The following is a 14,054-nucleotide window of genomic DNA, read 5'->3' as shown; positions in this document are numbered from 1 at the left end:
TCTACATCACCATTTCGAATTAGGGTTAGTGTGGACACAATTCGAAGGTATTGGCCTCCAGGAGCTATCCCACAGTGCACCATGGTGAGTGCTCTGGACAGCGCTCTGAATTCAGATGCACTGGCCAGGTGTACAGGAAAAGCCCCGGGAACTTTTGAATCTCGTTTCCTGTTTGGCCAGGCGAGCTCATCAGCACAGGTGATCATGCAGTCCCAGAATCGAAAGAGCTCCAGCATGGACCAGACGGGAAGTAGTGGATCTGATCACTGTATGGGGAGAGGAATCCATGCTATCAGAACTATGTTCCAAAAGACGAAAAGCCAAAACATTTAAAAAAATCTCAGAGGCCATGAGGGACAGAGGCTACATCAGGGACACAACACAGTGCCGCGTGAAACTTAAGGAGCTCAGACACGTGTACCAGAAAACCAAAGAATCAAACGGACGCTCCGGGACAGAGCCCCAGACATGCCGCTTCTACGCTGAGCTGCATGCAATTCTAGGGGGGCCATCACCACTACCCCACGCCTGTCTGTGGACTCCGAGGATGGGATACTCTCCGCCATGGCTGAGGATTTTGCAGATGGGGAAGATGAGGAGGAGGAGGAGGAGGACAAGCTTGGGGAGAGCACACAGCACACCATTCTCCCTGACAGCCAGGATCTTTTCATCATCCTGACTGAAATACCCTCCCAACCCAATGAAGCCAGAGAAGGGACCTCTGGTGAGTGTACCTTTTTAAATATAATACATGTTATAAAAGCAAGCGGTTTTTAATGATTAAGTAGCCCTGAGGACTTGGGATGCATTCGTGGCCAGTACAGCTACTGGAAAAGTCTGTTAACGTGTCTGGGGATGGAGTGGAAATCCTCCAGGGACATCTCCATGAAGCTCTCCTGGAGGTACTCTAAAAGCCTTTGCAGAAGGTTTCTGGGGAGAGCAGCCTTATTCCATCCTCCATGGTAGGTCACTTTACCACGCCGTGCTAGTAGCAAGTAATCCAGTATCATTGCGTGACAAAGCCTGGCAGCGTATGGTCCCGGTGTTTGCTGGCATTCAAGCAACATCCGTTCTTTATCTCTCTGTGTTATCCTCAGGAGAGTGATATCGTTCATGGTAACCTGGTTGAAATAGGGGAATTTGATTAAGGGGACATTCAGAGGTGGCCGTTCCTACTGGGCTGTTTGCCTGTGGCTGAAAAGAAATCTTCCCCGCAGTTAGCCACGTGGTGGGGGGGAGCATTGGAGCTGAGCTGTTCGCGTTTGGCTAGCAGGGATCTTCCCTGATACCAGCCAGGCAGTGGGGGGGAAGAGAAAAGCGATTATCCCAGAGAATTGGATGTGGGGAGGGAGTTAGTTTGGTTTCTGCTGCTGCACGTTAACAGGAAAACTGCAGCAGTAAATGGCCAACTCAAATGGGCTTTGCTTGGTATGGGAAAGGAGGGGGCTGCTGTTATGAAGGTTTCAGAAGCTGAAAGACTATGGCTTACCATGGCCGCCTGCAAGCTGAATTCTGTTGCCCGGCCCTGCGTGTGTGATCTCTAACACCAAATCCGCAGGCACTCAATGTAAGATGCAAAATGCGACCTTGTACCAAAAATCACATGTGCTATGTAATGTGAATAGTGTTGTTCACCATGAAAGAGTATAGCCATTGTTCTGTAAAATGTATCTTTTTAAATACTTCACTCCCTTTTTTTCCTCCAGCAGCTGCAAATGTTTCAAGCCTCCCGCCTCCATCCCAGAGGCTATCTCAGATAAGGTGGCGAAAAAAAAACGCATGCGCGATTAAATGTTCTCTGAGCTCATGCAGTCGTCCGGCAGTGACAGAGCTGTGTGGAGGGACACAATTGCAGAGTATAGGACTGTGGCGGATGAACGGTGAGGAGAGGTGGCAGCAGGAAGATCAGAGGAGGCATGAGGAAACGCTGGGGATACTGCGGGATCAAACGGACATGCTCTGGCATCTGGTGGAGGTTCATGAACGGCAGCAGGATCACAGACTGCTGCTGCAGCCCCTGCTTAGCTGCCCTCTCTCCTCCCCAAGTTCCATAGCCTCCTCGCCCAGACGCCCAAGAACGCAGGGTGGGAGGCTCCAGGCACCCAACCACTCCACCCCAGTGGACATCCCAAGCAACAGAAGGCTGGCATTCAACAAATTTTAAAGTGGCCTTTTCCTTCCCTCCTTCCACACCCCACTGGGCTACCTTGTGAGTTATCTCCCTATTTTTATAATCAATTAATAAAGAATACATGTTTTTTAAACTATCGTGACTTTATTTCCTTTGTAAGCAAGCTGTAATCGAAGGCGGAAGGGCAGGTGGCTTACAGGAAATTAGAGTCAACTAAGGGGGGTTGGGTTTTCATCAAGGAGAAACAAACAGAAGTGTCACACAGTACCCTGGCCAGTCACGAAACTGGTTTTCAAAGCTTCTGTGGTGCGCACTGCTTCCTGCTGTGCTCTTCTGATTGCCCTGGTGTCTGACTGCACGTATTCAGCAGCCAGGCGATTTGCATCAACCTCCCACTCTGCCATAAACGTCTCCCCCTTATTCTCACAGAGATTGTGGAGCACACAACAAGCAGCAATAACAATGGGAATATTGGTTTCACTGAGACAGTAAACTGCGCCAGTGACCCTTTAAACATCCAAATGCACACACTACCACCATTCTGCACTTGCTCAGCCTATAATTGAACAGCTGCTGACTACTGTCCAGGGTGCCTGTATACGGCTTCATGAGCCAGGGCATTAAGGGGTAGGCTGGGTCCCCAATGATAACTATAGGCATTTCAACATCCCCAACAGTTATTTTCTGGTCTGGGAAGTAAATCCCTTCCTGCAGCCGTTTAAACAGACCAGAGTTCCTGAAGACGCAAGTGTCATGACCCTTTCCCAGCCATCCCACGTTGATGTTGGTGAAACGTCCCTTTTGATCCACCAGTGCTTGCAGCACCATTGAAAAGTACCCCTTGCGGTTTATGTACTGGCTGCCTTGGTGATCCGGTCCCAAGATAGGGATATGCATTCCCTCTATAGCCCCACCACAGTTAGGGAATCCCATTGCAGCAAAACCATCCAGTGTGACCTGCACATTTCCCAGAGTCACTACCTTCAATAGCAGCAGCTCAGTGATTGCATTGGCTACTTGCATCACAGCAACCCCCACAGTAGATTTGCCCACTCCAAATTGATTACCGACTGACCAGTAGCTGTCTGGCGTTGCAAGCTTCCACAGGGCTATTGCCACTCACTTCTCAAGTGTAAGGGCTGCTCTCATCTTGGTATTCTTGCGCCTCAGGGCAGGGGAAAGCAAGTCACAAAGTTCCATGAAAGTGCCCTTACGCATGTGAAAGTTTTGGAGCCACTGGGAATCATCCCAGACCTGCAACACTATGTGGTCCCACCACTCTGTGCTTGTTTCCCGGGCGCAGAATCGGCGTTCCACAGCATAAGCCTGCCCCATTAACACCATGATTTCCAAATTGCGGGGGAACGCAGTTTTAGAGAAAAGTGTGTTCATGTCCTCATCACCGCGCTGCCGTCACCTCCTCACCTGGTTTTTCAGGTGCTGGTTCTGCATACACTGCACGATAATGTGTGAGGTGTTTACAATGGTCATAACTGCTGTGGTGAGCTGAACGGGCTCCATGCTTGCTGTGCTATGGCATCTGCTCCTGCTCGGGCAATCCAGGGAAAAGGACGTGGAACGATTGTCTGCCGTTGCTCTGACGGAGGGAGGGGTGACTGACGCCTTGCCTTACAGGGAATTAAAATCAACAAAGGGGGTGGCTTTGCGAGAAACCGAATGGCCCCCTTAAGGACAGAACTCAAAACCTCAAGGATAAAACTCAAAACTGGGTTTAGTAGGCCGTTGATTTCACGGAGGGAGGGAGGAGAAAATGAATACAAAACAAATCTGGTCTATTTCTTGTTTTGATCCACTTCATCTATCTTTATACATCTTGCTGGCAGCAGACTGCAGTACGACCACTAGCCATCGTCATCTCCTGGGTGCTCGGCAGAAGACGGTGCAGTATGACTGCCTGCCATCGTCTTCTGCTGACTGCAGATTAAAAGACAGAGCACTGCCGGTAGGTCTGAATCTCCATGAGACGAAACTTAAAAGGGAAATGACCTGGCTGAGTCACTCCCATGTTTGCCCAGGCACTCCGACCTCATTGAGGTCGGTTAAAAGAGCACCCAGGACTACGTCGACGACGGCTACCAGTCATACTGCACTGTCTGCTGCTAAAAGGCAATAAACTGCTGCTGTGTAGCAATGCAGTACCACGTCCGACAGCACCCAGGAGACCTACATTGACGGTGAGCTGAGCGGGCTCCATGCTTACCGTGGTATGGCGTCTGCACAGGTAACTCAAGAAAAAAGGTGCAAAACAATTGTCTGCCCATGCTTTCACGGAGGGGGGAAGAGGGGCCTGACGATATGTACCCAGAACCACCCGCGACAATGTTTTAGCCCCATCAGGCACTGGGATTTCTACACAGAATTCAAATGGGCGGCGGAGACTGCAGGAACTGTGGGATAACTACCCACAGTGCAACGCTCAGGAAGTCGATGGTTGCCTCGGTACTGTGGACACACTCCACTGACTACATGCACTTAGAGCATTTGTGTGGGAGAACACACAATCGACTGTATAAAAACACTTTCTACAAAACTGACTTCTATAAATTTGACCTAATTTCATAGTGTAGACAAGGCCTTATTGTGCATCTGCAACAGAAAAAGGAATCCCATTCAGAGCTACCAGTCCACATCCTTGGCTGTGGCTGGGAACTCCCGGGCTAGGGTTGGAGGTTTGGGGGTGGGGGTTGCCTTGGTGATTTGCCTGGTATGCAGCAGTCCCATAGTGACAAGTTAGGGTACTTTGAAGACAGTTTGGACGTGTACCTGCTGATAACATGGGGAGCTGGCATCTCTGCTTGCCCCCTTTGCACCGCACCCCCCTCTTTTGGCAAAAGTGGGCATTTGTCCTGTTGGCAAGAGCAAACTGATGAAGTCAGCAAGAGCAAATGGGACAAATGCCTCCTTTTGGAAAAGAAGAAGAAAAAGAAAAAAAAAGTCGGGATGGCCAGGACAGGGTTTAAAAAAGGGACTGCCCTGGCCAAAACTGGACATATGGTCACCCTACCCCTTTCCCTTTAGTTGTGGCCTGAGGTGAGCTCTCCAGTCCTCCTGAGAGTCCTCCAACATACACAGGGAAGGGAAAACTTGACCATCCTTTATACCCCTAGGCTAAAAAACAAGAAGAACGTCGGCATGTACACACACCCACCCCACATAAAGAAAAAAAAATGATTGATGCCATTTTTAAAGATTACAAAAAGCAAGAGAGTGCACAGGTAAAACAAGTACCCCTTTAATACACAAACATGGGGGCAGCTTGGAATGATTAAAAGTGCAGGTACTTTCCTCCTGGCATATCTTGAGGTAAAATATAATCACAGTTTAAAAAAAAAAAGTCTAAACCCCCCACCTAGACCTAGGACAATACCTAGGTCTTTGTTGAATCTTCTTTGCCTAAGGCAGAAGAAGCAAAGGCCCTGGATCTGTGAGGTGCAACAGAAAAATTAAACCAAAACTGATCAAGACCTGAATCTCATCAAAAAACGTAAGGGGCCCACACTTTCCTTGGCTTTCTTCTTGTTGCCAACATACCTGAAGAAACCCTTCTTGTTACTCTTAACATCTCTTGCTAGCTGCAGCTTCAGGTGTGATTTGGCCCTCCTGATTTCATTCCTACATGCCCGAGCAATACTTTTATACTCTTCCCTGGTCATCTGTCCAATCTTCCACTTCTTGTAAACTTCTTTTTTATGTTTAAGATCCACAAGGATTTCACTGTTAAGCCAAGCTGGTCTCCTACCATATTTACTATTCCTTCGACACATTGAGATGGTTTGTCCCGGTAACCTCAATAGGGATTCCTTGAAATACAGCCAGCTCTCCTGGACTCCTTTCCCCCTCATGTTATTCCCCCAGGGGATCCTACCCATCAGTTCCCTGAGGGAGTTGAAGTCTGCTTTCCTGAAGTCCAGGGTCCGTATTCTGCTACTTACCTTTCTTCCCTGTGTCAGGATCCTGAACTTGACCAACTCATGGTCACTGCCTCCCAGATTCCCATCCACTTTTGCTTCCCCTACTAATTCTTCCCGGTTTGTGAGCAGCAGGTCAAAAAAAGCTTCCCCCCTAGTTGGCTCCTCCAGCACTTGCACCAGGAAATTGTCCCCTACATTTTCCAAAAACTTCCTGGATTGTCTGTGCACCGCTGTATTGCTCTCCCAGCAGATATCAGGATGATTAAAGTTGCCCATGAGAACCAGGGCGTGCGATCTAGTAGCTTCTGCGAGTTGCCGGAAGAAAGCCTCATCCACCTCATCCCCCTGGTCCGGTGGTCTATAGCAGACTCCCACCACTACATCACTCTTGTTGCTCACACTTCTAAACTTAATCCAGAGGCACTCAGATTTTTCTGCAGTTTCATACCGGAGCTCTGAGCATTCATACTGCTCCCTTACATACAGTGCTACTCCCCCACCTTTTCTGCCCTGCCTGTCCTTCCTGAACAGTTTATAACCATCCATGACAGTACTCCAGTCATGTGAGTTATCCCACCAAGTCTCTGTTATTCCAATCACGTCATAATTCCTTGACATCACTAGGACCTCCAGTTCACCCTGCTTGTTTCCAAGGCTTTGTGCATTTGTATATAGGTACTTGAGATAACCTGCTTTGTGCATTTGTATATAGGCACTTGAGATAACAGTACTCCAGTTGATGCCTTATTGGTGCTGAGTAGAGTGGAAGATTTACTTCTTATGTCTTGCTTACAACACTCCTGCTAGTATATTCCAGAATGATGTTCCATTTTCTTGCAACAATATTACATTGTTGACTCATATTTAGTTTGTGATCCACTATAACCCCGAGATCCTTTTCTGCAGTACTCCTTCCTAAACACCCATTTCTCATTTTGTATTTGTGCAATTGATTATTCCTTCCAAAGTGTAATACTTTGCATTTGTCCTTATTGAACTTCATCCTATTTATTTCAGATAATTTCTTCAGTTTCTCAAGATAATTTTGAATTCTAATCTTGTCCTCCAAAGTGCTTGCAACTCCTCCCAGCTTGGTATCGTCTGCAAATTTTATAACTCTACTGTCTATCCTATTATCCAAATCATTTATGAAGGTATTGGATAGAACCAGATGTAGAACAGCTATCTGTGGGATCTCACTTGATACTCCCTTCCAGTTCGACTGTGTGCCATTGATAACTATTCTCTGAGCACTGTTTTCCGACAAGTTGCACATCCATGTTATAGTAGGATTGTCTAAGGCTATATTGCCCCAGTTGGCTTACGAGAGGGTCATGTGAGACAATATCAAAAGCTTTATTGAAGTAGAAATAACTCACATCTACTGCTTCCCCCATCAATAAGGCTTGTTACCCTGTCAAGGGAGGCTATTAGGTTAGTTTGACACAATTTTCTTGACAAATACACATCTTAGGGACCACATGGGTCTCCAACCCTGATCCCCAAGGCTCATAAGAGCAAGGCAGTCCCAATCTGCCACCTAGTGATATGAATAGCAGCTGAACTCTAGTAGAGGACCCCAGTCCTGAGATCTGATTGGTGAAACCATGCAGATCCTGATTAGTCCCCAGCCTATATTTAACCCAAGACCAGGAACAGGAAGTTGGCCATACAACTGTGTTCTCCCTGCTTCGGACTGCTTTCCCTGTGATTCCTGCTCTTTGTGCCTGCTGTTGATCAACTGGTAACCTGACCCTGCCTGCCTTCTGACACCTGACTCTTGGTTTGCCTTCTGGCCTGTCTCAGACTCTAACCTCCTGGTATTGGACTTGGCCTAACTCCTGATTCCCGCTCTGACCACTCAGTCGATTGCCTATGTCCTGGTTGTGACACCATGTTGACTGTTACTTATTATCTTCTAGGTGCTTATAAATTGATTGACTATTTGTTCCATTATCTTTCTGGCTATTGAAATTAAGCTGATTAATCTAATCTGCCTAGGTTATCCTTGTTACCCTTTTTATAGATAGGTACTATATTTGCCTTTTTCCAGTCCTCTGGGATCTCTCCTATCCTCCATGAGTTCTCAAAGATAATTGATAATGGCTCAGAAATCTCTTCAGCCAGTTCCTTGAGTATTCTAGGTTGTATTTTTTTCCACCTAGACTTGCTTCCCATAGGATCTTAAACCTAACAATTCTCTGACTTGGCTAAAGCCTGCCTTCTTGAAGTCCATGGTCTTTATTCTGCTGTTTTCCCTCCTACCATTAGAATCATGAACTCTATCACTTCATGATCACTTTCACCCAAACTGACTTCCACCTTCAAATTTTCAATTAGTTCCTCCTTATTTGTCAGAATCAAATCTAGAAAAGCCTTTCCCCTAGTCACTTTCTCCATCTTCTGTAATAAAAAGCTGCTCCAGGCATTCTAAGAACTGGTTGGATAATCTGTGCCCTGCTGTATTTTCCTAAAGATGTCTGGGTAGTCGAAGTCCCCCACCATCACCAAGTCCTGTGATTTGCATGATTTTTTGAGTTAATAACTATAATGATCATGGTTATAATTATTTGAAGTTTTACAAAGATACAAAAATATGAATGCTGCATTGTTATCTTACCTTCTCCAGGAGTTTGAGTTTCAGTTGGGTCATGTGATCTACCATTGAAGAGTCTGTCATTGTGGCAAATTTTCAGAGTAATAGGTAGGTAGATGTAGATTACACAGCTAAACTAGGGGACACAGCTTTTAATTGCAGTGCTTTTTGTCCTCAAGGATCTTCAAAGAAGCATTCCATAAAAAGTCTCCTCAATATGAGTGGGTGACAATAGAAGACAATATTTAAAAAAAATGTTCCCAGACTCAGATGAATGACTAAGGGCAACACAGATATTCCAAGCACACCTTTCTCTGCTATTTCTTATTGCAGTCCCTTGTGCTGGGGATAGGTCATGGTTGCTGCAATGTTGCTCAGCTTGAAATTGTCACTCCTTTCTTAATTGTTGCTAGCCTTTGCTTCAAAGCGTCACTAAGCCCAGCCCTATGCGTTGCTAGCGTGCTCTTATGACTAGCTCTGAGTACAGGCCGTGTAGCCTGGTTGCTAAGTTTGTAGTGCCTGTCTACAATCTAAACAACTTATCTCCAGGCTTACATGACTTGCATACAGTAAACTGAACTACCAGCACATCAAGTAGAGACAAAAGCCAAACTGAAACCACAGCCAGTTTTGTCCATAACATGAGGCCAGTGTCGGGGGATCAGATTGCATACGTGAGTAAAGGTGGCAGTGGTGTTGTAGCTGTATCAGTCCCATGATATGAGAAAGATGAGGTGGGTGAAGCAATATCTTCTATTGGGCCAATTTCTGGTGATGAGAGAGACAAGTTTACACAGAGCTTGGGAGGAGAAGGTGGCTTAAAGCCACCTTCCCATCTCCCTAATACTGATCCTCCCTATAGTTGTTGGCATACGTTACAGCAGCCCAGGGGTGGGCCTACTCATGTAAGTAAAGTTAAGCATGTGCGTAAGTTGTTGCAGGATCAGGGTCTAAGTGAGGTTGGGATGATGATGTATGCTGTGTATACCAAGTCTGCTGCTCCAGGGGATGTTTGAGGGCCCATTCCAGGGCCCACAGATGGCATTCAGGGGCCCAATCCATGGTCCCCAAGGAGTGTTCAGGGGCTCATTTTGGTGACCCGAGATTATTCAGGGCCTGGCCCAGTGTCTGTAGGAGGTGTTCAGGGGCTCACTCAGGTTGCCCCAAGGGTCCATCCCAGCATCTCAAGGAGTGTTCAAGGGGTGTTGAAGGGTCACTCCTGCAGTTCCTTGTCTGTCCCTGGACCTACAGGCGGTTTACAGGAGTCTGTCCCAGTGTCTCCAACAGTAGACCCCAGTAGTTATTCTGGTGGTGGTTCAGGGGTTCCCAGCAGGTCATCAGCAGGACATGTCAAGACCCACAGGAGGTGTTCAGAGGCCCATCCTACCAGTAACAAGGCAGGGAAGTCTCTACCATGATGTACCATTGTATGAAACTATTGTCTCAATTTTGTCTGCATGATTCAGTGGCAGTGGGTTTGATTCTCCTTTTACAGCAGTGTAAATCAGGAATAACTTAATTCATAGTTTTTTTTTTTTTGTTTTTTTTTAAGGCCAGAAGGGACATCATCTAATCTAACCTCCTGTATAACACAGGCCATAGAATTTCAACCACTTACCGCTATATAAAGCCCAATAAGGTGACTAAAGCATAGCTTCCAGAAAGGCACCCAGTTCTGATTTGAAGTCTTGAAGAGAGAGAATCCACTATTTCCCTTGGCAGCTTTGGCAAGTGATTAATCACTCTCTGTTAAAAATTTGCACCTTATATCTAATTTGAATTTGTCTGGCTTTAGTTTCTAGCCCAGTGATGGGCAACCTGACGGCCCTGCAGCCCATGCCACTTCCCGCAGCTCCCATTGGCTGGTAATGGCGAACCATGGCCACGGGGCGCAGTGGGCAGCTGGGTCTGCAGACAGTCAATGAAAAGAAACTGTCTCACGGCCTGCTAGCAGATTGCCCACCACTGTTCCACCCACTATGCCTTTCTCCGCTAGGTTCAAGAGCCCTTTAGTATCTGTATTCTCTCCCTGAGTAGGTACTTATACACTGTGATCAGCTCACCTTCTTTTTGATAAGCTAAACAGCTAAATGCTAAAAGTCTCTCAGTGTAAGGCAGTATATTTCCAGGTTTCAAATAATTTTTGTGGCTATTTTCTGTGCCATCTTTAATTTTTCAACATCCTTTTTAAAATGTGGACACCAAAATAAACACCAGTATCAGTCTTAACAATATTCTTTCTTCCTAGATATATGACCTTGTATTTGACTTCATTAATACATTTTGTTGAAATGAGCTCAGCTTACCAAATGGTCTCAACTGCTCTGCATAATGGTTCTTATTTACCACTCAGACAATCTTAAAATTAGTGGATAACATAATCAGCAATGATTTTTATATTCTAGATCGTTGATAAAAATATTAAATAGCATTGGGTCTAGAACGGATTCTTCCAGAACCACATTACAAACACCCATGTTTGATAATGATTAAGGCTACATTTTAGTCACAAGTATCTTTAGTAAAAGTAATGGACAGGTCACAGGCAATAAACAAAAATTCATGGCCAGTGACCTGTCCATGACTTGTACTATACACCCCTGACTAAATCTTGGGGGTGCGGTGGGGCATGGCCCTGGAGGGCACCACGGGGGTACGGTGGGGCTGGCAGGCTCCCTACCTGGTTCTGCGCCTGCCCAGAAGCAGTGATATTCCCCCTTCCTCAGCTCCTACGCGGAGGCGTGACCAGGCAGCTCTGCATGGTGCCTCTACCCCAAGTGCTGGCTCTACAGCTCCTGTTGGCCAGGAACTGCAGGTAAGCGCCACCCAGAGCCCTCACCCCTCCTGTGCCCCAGCCCTGAGCTCCCTCCTACACCCAAACTCCTGCTGCTGTTGGGGGTGGGGGGCACACTGTGATCCGAGACTGCCCCAGTAGCGGCCGGTGTGGCTGGCCCGGGGGCTGCCCGAGCTGCTCAAGCAGCCCCCGGGCTAGCTGCTGCAGAAGCCACAGAGGTCCTGGAAAGCCATGACTTCCGTGACCTCTGTGACAAACTCACAGACTTAATTCCCCATTGACAACTACTTTTTTGAGATCTCCGTCACTTATTTATCAATTTTAACAAGTGCTTTATTGATGTTGTATAGTGCTAGATTTTTTTTTTTTTAAATTACAGATGGAAACCAAGGATGGTAAGGGGAGGATCAAGCACAGTTGTAGATAAAGAGCACCATTATTTTTAATAGAATTGTGCCTGCACATCCTGACATATCTCATGCTAGAAGCAGTATCTGAGTATGCTATTTTCTGAAGCCACACGTGGTTTTTCTATCCAAACTGGGAGCAAAAAGTTTTGCAGCCATGCACTAGGGTTACCTGGAGCCAGTGGTGAGCTGGAGCTGGTTCGTGTGAACCGATTGTTAAATTTTGAAGCCGGTTTAGAATTTTGAAGCCAGTTGTTAAAGGGGTGGGCAAACTCCGGCTCGTGGGCCACATGCGGCTCGTGGGACTGTCCTGTCCGTCCCGCCTGAGCTCTCAGCTGGGGAGGCTCCCCTGTGAATTTTTACTCACCCGGCAGCACCTTTGGCGACACTTCGGTGGTGGGTCCTTCACTTGCTCCGGGCCTTTGGCGGCGGGTCCTTCACTGCTGCTGAAGACCTGTAGCGACTGAAGGATGTGCTGCCAAAGTGCCGCTGAAGACCCGGAGCGACTGAAAGAACCGGTTCTTCAGCTTCTGGCATCTCATCACTGCCTGGAGCTGAGGCAAACCTCTTGCCCCAAGGACTGCAACTAACCAATGCCATATCATAGTTCGGATGTAGACGAACAGGACTGTAGAGCTGTGGAAGTCTTCTACCATGGAAACCTATAGTTGCTTGCAAATTGCAATGTCTTTAGGGCATTTGTAGCACACAGGGACTGTGTATCAACGTACTATTGGCTGGATATATCAGTATTCTAGGGGTGGGCAAACTACGGCCTGCGAGCCGCACCACATGGCTTGTCCCCACCCCAGCCAGGGTGCTGGGCCGGGGGCCGCACCACATGGCTCGACTCTGCCCTGGCTGGGGGGCGCACCACCCAGGTTGGCCCTGCTCCGGCTCCTATAAGCTCCAATGGGAGCTGCAGGGGCGGTGCCTGCAGATGGGGCAGTGTGCAGAGCCTCCTGGCCACACCTCCACATAGGAGCCAAAGAAGGGACATGCTGCTGCTGTTGCTGCTTCCGCTTCCGGGAACCACTTGAGGTAAGTGCCACTCAGAGCCTGCAACCTCTGAGCCTCTCCCCATGCCCCAGCCCCAGCCCTAGCCCTGATTCCACCTCCCGCTCTCTAAACCCCTCGATCCCAGCCCAGAGCACCTTCCTGCGCCCCAAACCTCTCATCTCCAGTCCTATGCCAGAGCTCGCACTCCCACATCAATTTTATTAGCATTCATGGCCTGCCATACAATTTCTAATCCCCAATGTGGCTGTCGGACCAAAAAGTTTGTCCTCCCCTGCAATATTCTCTCATACTCCTGAGTCCCAGTCCAGCACCCTATCCAGCACCCTCCACTGTAGGCTGATTTTTGCTGTGAACTTCAGCATCCTATCACAGGAAAGTTACAAAAGTACCCTTATAACATTCTCGGCACTGCCAAAGAAGTTGATTTTACATTAGCAACCCCCCCCCCCCCCAAAAACAAAACAAAACAAAAAACCCCTCTTGAGACCTGTTTATAAATTTATTATTATATTTTGTATTTTCTTTGCAGCAAATGCATTAATTACTACAGCTAAGGATTTCTTGCTGGTGGCTTGTCATATGGGGCAGTTGTTTAGGTGGTTGCTTGGACTCTCAAGCACATTAATATGTGATGTTGAATAGTTCATATGTCAACTCACAAAAGAGAGAATAGAAAAATAAATACACACCTCATACCATGCTTTTCTGAGGGGTAAACAACAGGCACTGCAATGTTTTCTCTTGGTTCATTCACAGATCACTGATAAAATAAATTCTAGCCACTGGAAACAATGGCCTAAAATTCTTCCAGATCCACCCAGCTGATCCCTTATGGCAAGGCAATCACAGAGGTGCAACAGAGCAGAATTTGGTGCTGTGTGCGTGTCCCTGTCTTTTCCTATATTCAATACACTAGCAATTTGCAGTTTGTTTTGACCTAGATCAAAACAGTACATAGGAAAGAAAGGAGATTACTGAATTATTAGGCTAGTACTCCCCACCCTAGGGTATTTGGTGACACTAAACACAATGAAGAGAATAGCAGGACCGCTTTATTCCCATCCCTGCTTCTGCTGTTCTACCTAGCACAATATTCACAACTGTCTACCCTCATATGACAGGTTTCAGAGTAAAAGCCGTGTTAGTCTGTATTCGCAAAAAGAAAAGGAGTACT

Source organism: Lepidochelys kempii, chromosome 11, assembly GCF_965140265.1.
Source record: "Lepidochelys kempii isolate rLepKem1 chromosome 11, rLepKem1.hap2, whole genome shotgun sequence".
In the NCBI taxonomy this organism is placed as follows: domain Eukaryota; kingdom Metazoa; phylum Chordata; order Testudines; family Cheloniidae; genus Lepidochelys; species Lepidochelys kempii.
Note: the sequence above shows the minus strand (reverse complement) of the source record.